Here is a 7,479-nt window from a genome sequence, read left to right on the forward strand (position 1 = left end):
CCCCCCCCCACCGTCATGTCGTGTACCTTCGGTCACTCAAGCAGGAAATTTGTGCGCAAACTGGACACAACAATGCCACTATCATCAGATAGCAGCCATATCTTTCGGATACATAGATCTGTGTAGCAATCAGCCTGACTGTCTCAAATAAACAGGTATGAATTCGCCGATTTTACTATTTTGTTCATAACTCAAAGAAAATTCTCCCTAAGTCTAGCCGTGAACTAGGATACTGGGATGGACTTTGTTTGTTGATCTGCCGATCAGAATAGCTGAATTTGAGGTTTCAAGCACAAACTAGGTACACAGTGTTCACCGTAGGTCTAGTTAGAGTTGGTTAGTCCCCACGTCCATCGGTGACTGCATAATGAGTAGATCAGTTGAATGGTAAGTCCCGAAGTATGTGGTACCGATAAACCACAATTATCGATCTCTTTTCTTTTGGTGGTATGGAATGCAGGTAAGTCTAGAAACCTTAAAGGCAATAAGTTAGGTTTTATTTGATGCAGTCTGCTCCACACATCACGTGACTGATGTCACACGAAGATCGGATTACTGATGTCCCTGGGTACGAGTGATTAGAAACTTAATAGCGTTGTTCTTTGATACACTGCTTCATGTGAGAGAATTCGCAAGCCTTTGGAACAAATTTCATCGCAGACAGACTCCCTTACTCGCATATTTTTCCATGCAGTTACGGCTAAGTATATTGTGCCAGAATTCGCGAATTCCGCCTTGACCTTGGAGACTAGCATATCGTAAATTTCTTGGGTTAAGACAATCCAAACTAACAGTCTGAATTAGATTTTTGCACCCTTGGGACGTTTTTTAACTGGTAGATTTGACTGTTCGGCTCTTCATCAGCGCACAAACACTGTCTCCGCTTCAGACAGCCGGTCAACTTTGCAGGGTCGATATTCGTACTAAAAATTTGGATAACGACCTGCCTTCATACGATACTTATCAATATATAGTAGGTATGATGCAATTTTTTCTTGTACCTAGAATGTGGTAATGAGAACAATCGTGCGATACTATAAAATGAGCAAAATTAACCCTGTCCAGTTCACTAACTGGCTAACAAGTATGAGAGGGGCTACCAAGGCAATACCGGGTAACACATTTTAGCGATCGAATGTCCCTTGATCGTCTGCATCTACAACATCATCGTGCTCATTTTCATCTTGAGGATGACAGTGACGATGATGGTTTCGATCGTCTCCAGAATCGTCAGCATCCGAGGCAGTCTGTAAAGAGGATCGTCGAGGAATCAGTGTGAATCTCTTTCTGACACTTTTTGCGTTTTGGAGTGAGCGGACTAGTTCACAAGTTTTGGGGCACAATGCTTACCTGAGGAGCCCTTAAGACAACGAAACAGATAATAAGCCGTTTCCTAGAAGATGGAATGCACACAGCTTTCGTGTCATTAATGCTACCAAGCTGATCACAGTTCCACTAACAACTGAGGTTTGTTACTGCTGGTAAAGAGCCCGCAGTACCGATGAAGCCGAGAGAATTAAAACAGTTTCTCTATCTAATCCGAAGACGGTAAATCTATGTGATATACGTGTTGATATGTTTCGAAGGTCTGTGTCGGAGGTTGCTTCACATTGATGACCTAACGTGAATGTTTTTGTAACTAACTGAGAGATAACCTTCCCCTTCATTTTTGACTGTTTCTTACTTTACATGATGCTATGGCACTGAGTTTGTATGTCAGTCATCCTTTACACTGGAAAGTTGTTCTTCTAACTAATTCATTGGATGTGTTCTGGACCTCACACAAATTGAACAGTTCCCCTTATCTTTCTGAGTGTAGTGATCAAACTTTACTTTGACTCTGACGTCAGGGACATTTCGTCTCTTACGAAGTGAACGTCTAGTGACCTGGGTCATTAAAAGCGATTAGCAGCCGGACCACTGAGCTTTCATTGAGCAAGTCAGCACACAGTAGTTTGGAGTATGTTTGATGTTGACTCGAGAAAACAAGACAATTGCGGAGATGACACATGTTTTAGCATATTGCACACCAACCTGTGAATCTAACTTGAACTCGTGATAATTCCCCCATGCACTTCCTTACTCCGCCCACGTACTTTTGACTCTCTACTTGTTCTGTTTATCTGTACCTGCAACTCACCTTGCCACAAAGCCGTCGCGTACTTGTTTATTGGTATGTGTCTGTGTGTGAATGTGTGCAGTTGACCCCTGCGCATTCGTGTCCCGTTTGCTGACTGACCCACTTACCCCTGCGCATTCGTGTCCCGTTTGCTGAGAATGCCTTGACTTGTTTTCTCATGAGTTCCGTGTGATCGCACGGCCTATGGGCATCACGAGACTGTGGTCGGAAAGGGTGACTGTAACCCACACTACTGAGCCAACATTCTGCTGTTGTGTAGTGTGCGGGTGGACGCTGACACTGCACCGTGTCGGTCAGCGTCAGACTTGTGCGCCCATTGACGCTACGGATGTGGACAATTGAGGTTTGTTGTATACATTTGCTTACCCTTGTGTGCCGTAAAATTACGAGCTCAATTCTTACCTTTGATACTCGGGATTGTCGGACCTACGCGTCACTTAAAATTCCGTATCAGGAACGTCAACATTAACCATGAGAACCGTTTTTGAGGATAGCTCGGTTGGCTGGTAGATCCAGACCTAACTGTTAAAAATCCTTGACAATCACAGCCAAAGACTAGTCAATTTTTGTGCGCAAAAGTGTTGGAACTTCCCAATTTTTGAAAAAAAAGACCTCTGCTGGAGCGTTTACAATCTTTACAATGTTTACACGTATACTAGAATGCTTTACCCCGGATCCAAGTTTTGATAACCGCAATAGGCATTTGTTCTCTCCTTCTCACTCAGTGGTGCCACTCATCAATCTGTCTGAAAGAACTGGCGCAGCCGATAGGCAGCTAACCGGTATCTTCGTGTTTGTGCATTTATCGTGTGACCAACTCCAGTGGGGAGGCCAGCTGGCTTCACTGACATCTCTGAATGTGGCGCAAAAAATGCACACAAAAGGGCCCGGTTTCCTGAATTGATTAAGGCTCCGAGGCTTCATGTCTTTTTGGGAGGCACTGATCTATGTTTTTAGCTGTCCAGTCGAGCGGCTTCACTACTCAGGGCAAACTGATAGTGCCGGTGATTGAATGGTTAGCACAGTTTTCCCGGCTTCTCACCGATGCGGTTAGATTCCACATTCACACGGCGAAAGTGGACAGAAAGCAGCTGGTAGCACGTGAAGTCTTGTGTGTACAATCATCCAGTCTCTAGTGCACAGCTGTTTCGAACGCGGGTTGGTGCTCTCCTAGCATGCAGTTAATTGGCCATTCTGAAGTATGGTCCAGCCCATTCGTCCAAAAGCGTGGGGACTGCAAAGAGACTGTCGCCGACTGAGAGTTGGTGGTGTACACATTGTAAAGAGCTCGTTTGGCCTGACGCCGATTACTAGCCCGACGAAGCTCGAATGGAAATCGATGCGGGTGGTGAAAAACATGATATTATCCAATGGAAACGATTTCGTCAGCGTACCCAAGATCATCAACTCAGCCGAGGTGGCTAGGAAGTGGCTACCAGATCGTTCTCTCCGTTTAGGCGGACCCGTCATCGAGTTGACAGTTGAGATGGTCCTGAACGCCTAATCACTTTGGACGGACACCGTGGCAGTTTGTACTGTTTTCCAAGAATAACTCATCATATACGGAGCACGAAAATCTGAACCTCAAGTCAAACTGAGATGTTATTATCTGTATGCACCTTCTGCAATTCACAGAAGTGGTAAATGTTTGATCGACGAAAAACAAAAGTCACCATGGGAGTAAAAGTGTGGAACTGAAGTTTGATCAATCTGGCTGGCATCGCTGTAGATTTGCACACTATTTTATCCCCATTTTCGAAGAGCGATTCTAAAACAGAGGTTCTTTGGTCAGCCGGGAGTGCTTTTTCTATCCGTATGGAATAGGGCAATGCTTGAGATGAGGCGCACAAGGTCGGGTGATAGACTTTAATTTCAGGGGACCGCATTGTTTTCATACACTCTTCCGATCCAGAAATCGATTCCAAAAATGAAATCATGATGGTTTTGATGAACAGGGTCGCCAAGAATCCCGGACTTTGTGTGGTCGATCTTTGGTATCAGTCACGACCCCATCATGTATGGAGCGGTCCATTGGTCGGTTGTGATAAGGCCTTCGTAGTGGTTGAAATTTTGACAAATCTGAACCTTGATGCTGGTAGACAAACCTCTGGCAGAAAGGCGATATCCATCTTGAAGTAGAATCCCGCACTGGGATACGTTGGACTCCAAGTTAAAGTGGTGCCTTCGAGCTTGTGGTAGCTCAGTGGTTAAGGCGCCAACCGCAAGGTCCGTTGTTCGAACTCAACCTCTGCATCTCGACTGATCCTGTCTAGGCTTGAGCAGCTTGGCAGCTTTTGGGTCCTTGTGCTTCCTTTGGGCTGTATGGCAGCTATGCACCAATGGGGTGAACCAACCGAATTATTACTCCCATCAGCACGCAAAAGGCGTCGGTTGTCAGACTTTCACGGACCGAGCTCATGCACCGGACATCCTTGCTGCTGGAACAGTGTGAGGTGCCTCGCTTGCTGAGAACGTCTCCTACCAGGAAAGTCGTAGCACAAGAACAAATGGAAATTCACATTTTTATTAAAATTCCTGGGAACGTTTACGCCGTGGTGTTTGTAGCACCATTCAGAGTTAGTTTGAACGCACTCTGCCAGTCCATACGTAATTCATAGTAAATGATAATTCAGCCTTGAAATCCTTTTGATACCTAGCTGTCTTGAAACCCAAAGGAGACTCTAGGGCTGGGTTGCTGCCGGGTTACCCAAGCATAAACAGGAGCACTTGAGACGGAAGAGTTCGGTTCCAACCACGAAACTTCCGTTCAGTAAATTTATGTCCTAAACACTGAGCTAATTCAAACCCAATGTTAGCTGCGAGTTCATGTACTCATCGTAGTAGATGGAGCACAGTTATCGTGATCTAACGCTCACTTCTTTGTATAGCCGTCATTGAGCATAGATGACATATTCTAGGAGACCCAGCCTCCGTCTGAAAATCTCTGACGTCCTGGTAGCGCCTCAACCAACGCCTTGTTAGTCTTCTGCGCTGCCAAATCACATTGAACTTTAGTCCAATAAGCGTCACTTGCTGATTTAATCAATACGAATGGGGACTGAGCTTCATAGCTATCTGATCAGCTCGACATGATCAATTGGAGCGACAGGATATTTTGTTGAGTTATGGGAAGATAGCTGTGTAGGAAGGAATTTACGCTGAACCACACAAAAAGGACAGATTCATAACAAAACATCCCTCCTTTAGCACCAGGGTATATTCAGACGTCCGTCCTATTCTTCATATTCGAACAGACATTTTGATAGATTAACAGTGTTTCAATCACACAGACAGCGCACACTTTGATTTGGAGTTAGTTTTTGCTTCATGTTACTATCGTATGTGGTGGTCCATGAGCTGCTCGGCTTCGCAAAGTCAGTGCACATCTGCACAGCTATGAGGAATTTGTATGTGGTTTGATGGAATTCGTATCTGGTGAGTTTGCGAGTTCACCGTGTGGTGATTAGCCTCTGGTTGTTGTCACAGGACTGACCAACTACGGACGTAATGTGAGCTTTGACAAATTCGCACGTCCCAACGAAATTCGCATCCATTAACATTTCCAACACCTCGTTACATGCAGTTTTCAGGATCACGACCACAACTATCGGAAAAAGAACTCCGAATACAAACTTGGTGATGGAGAATTTAGAAAAGTTTCCTCAAACGGGTTCTACTCTTAGCCAGTGGGCCAGGGATTTCCGTGTGGCGCTCTTGGGAAAGCACGTTGGGTTTATGAAGCAACTAACCTATGGCGTTCGTTGCAGACTGAAGTCTTAATTGAGTCCCTGGCTCTTTGCCCATCCGATTTGGGTGAATACACTTTTTGGGGCTCAACTCATGCAAACTAAACTTTTGAAACTATTCTTTTATAGGCAGTCTTACTAGTTGCTACGGTATTCTGCCAACAGGTCCCAGATTTACGCGGTTCTGGCATGCGTTCAACCAGAAACCTTCAAGGGAATATTTAAGAGCATATCTAGTCGAGCGAGACCCTAACCTCTTCACCGGTTATAAAACTTCCGAACCAGGAGCTGACCGGTGCAAAATTTTCAGGGAAAGTGCCAGCCAATAATGACAGAATCAGTGTTTTCAGGTGTACTGATCGACACGGCATTAAATTCTGCATCCGAATAGCTCTTAATCCTTTTTACCGCGGTCTTGAAGCAGATTTTGATCCGACCAAGATAGACCCCCAATCCTCAGTACGAAATTAATTACTCACTTGGATCCCAGATTTACGCTGCTTTGGTATTCGTTCGACCAGAATCTTCCAAGGGAATCTTTATAAACACCCTTGCTGACAGATGGCTAAAGTATAGTAATCTGAAAATCCAGTTATATCCTAAGTCACCGAGCGGAGCTACAATAAATCAGACCTTAAATCAATAAATGTTTCATATTAATGCATATCAGATTCCGTTCGTAGAATTATCGTATTCTACAACCGAAACAAATCGGATTCACCTTTCGTTAGCGCAATGTCACGTGAATCCGGGGCAGGACAAAGCGCGCTACAAGTTGACTATATCAATGTTCGCATGACGTAATCGAAGGTCGAACCTTTTTTTCTGGTAAGAAGCACGGTAGAATGGAGATAAGAAATGTGCCTGCGACCCAAAACTGACATGGCGGATTGACATAACGTGGCGATGTACCGGAAAGCTGATATATAAAGTGTAGAAGCATGCAATTGCCGACAATTTCATCTTGGTTATGTTCTCTATCTATTAGAGTTCCAGGGCATATGCCTTGCAAGATAAATGAAAATTACTCTAGACGGGAATAGGGAGCTCGTCGAGCAAGACCTCAACTTCTCCACCAGTTATCGACCTCACGAAGCAGGAGCTGACCAATGCGTGTCATTGACGACAACATCGGTGTTTCCACATTTCAGCAATTATACTTCTGTACAGTCCTTGCTGTTGCACAGAGAAGTCGCTGTGACAACTGCCTGACCCTGATGCGCACAAATCCTGACTTATTCCCGTCTTTCAATTTCTCTTGGTAGTCAATCTACGGCAACCGTAAAGAACAACTTGGGATGAAACTACTCACAATTTCGCTGCTAACTGTTCTGCAGCTTAAGATCGCTTTCGTCCTTAGGTTCTTGTTGAACACATGGTTTACGAAAACTCGTCGATCGCACTCATCTGATTAGCAGCAAGGAAAGCGAAACCGGTGGTGGGCAGTCGGAGAGTTCTCAGCAACATTCTATGCAACACATTCAGTTGAAAGCCACCACACATGCTAGATTCAGTGGAGATTCCACTGTCCCGTGAAAACCAAATTGGCATGTAAATGATCACACTTCCAAAAGAAATTCGAAGGTTTTGCCT

This window comes from Opisthorchis viverrini (genome assembly GCF_000715545.1).
Source record: "Opisthorchis viverrini unplaced genomic scaffold opera_v5_159, whole genome shotgun sequence".
NCBI lineage: Eukaryota > Metazoa > Platyhelminthes > Trematoda > Opisthorchiida > Opisthorchiidae > Opisthorchis > Opisthorchis viverrini.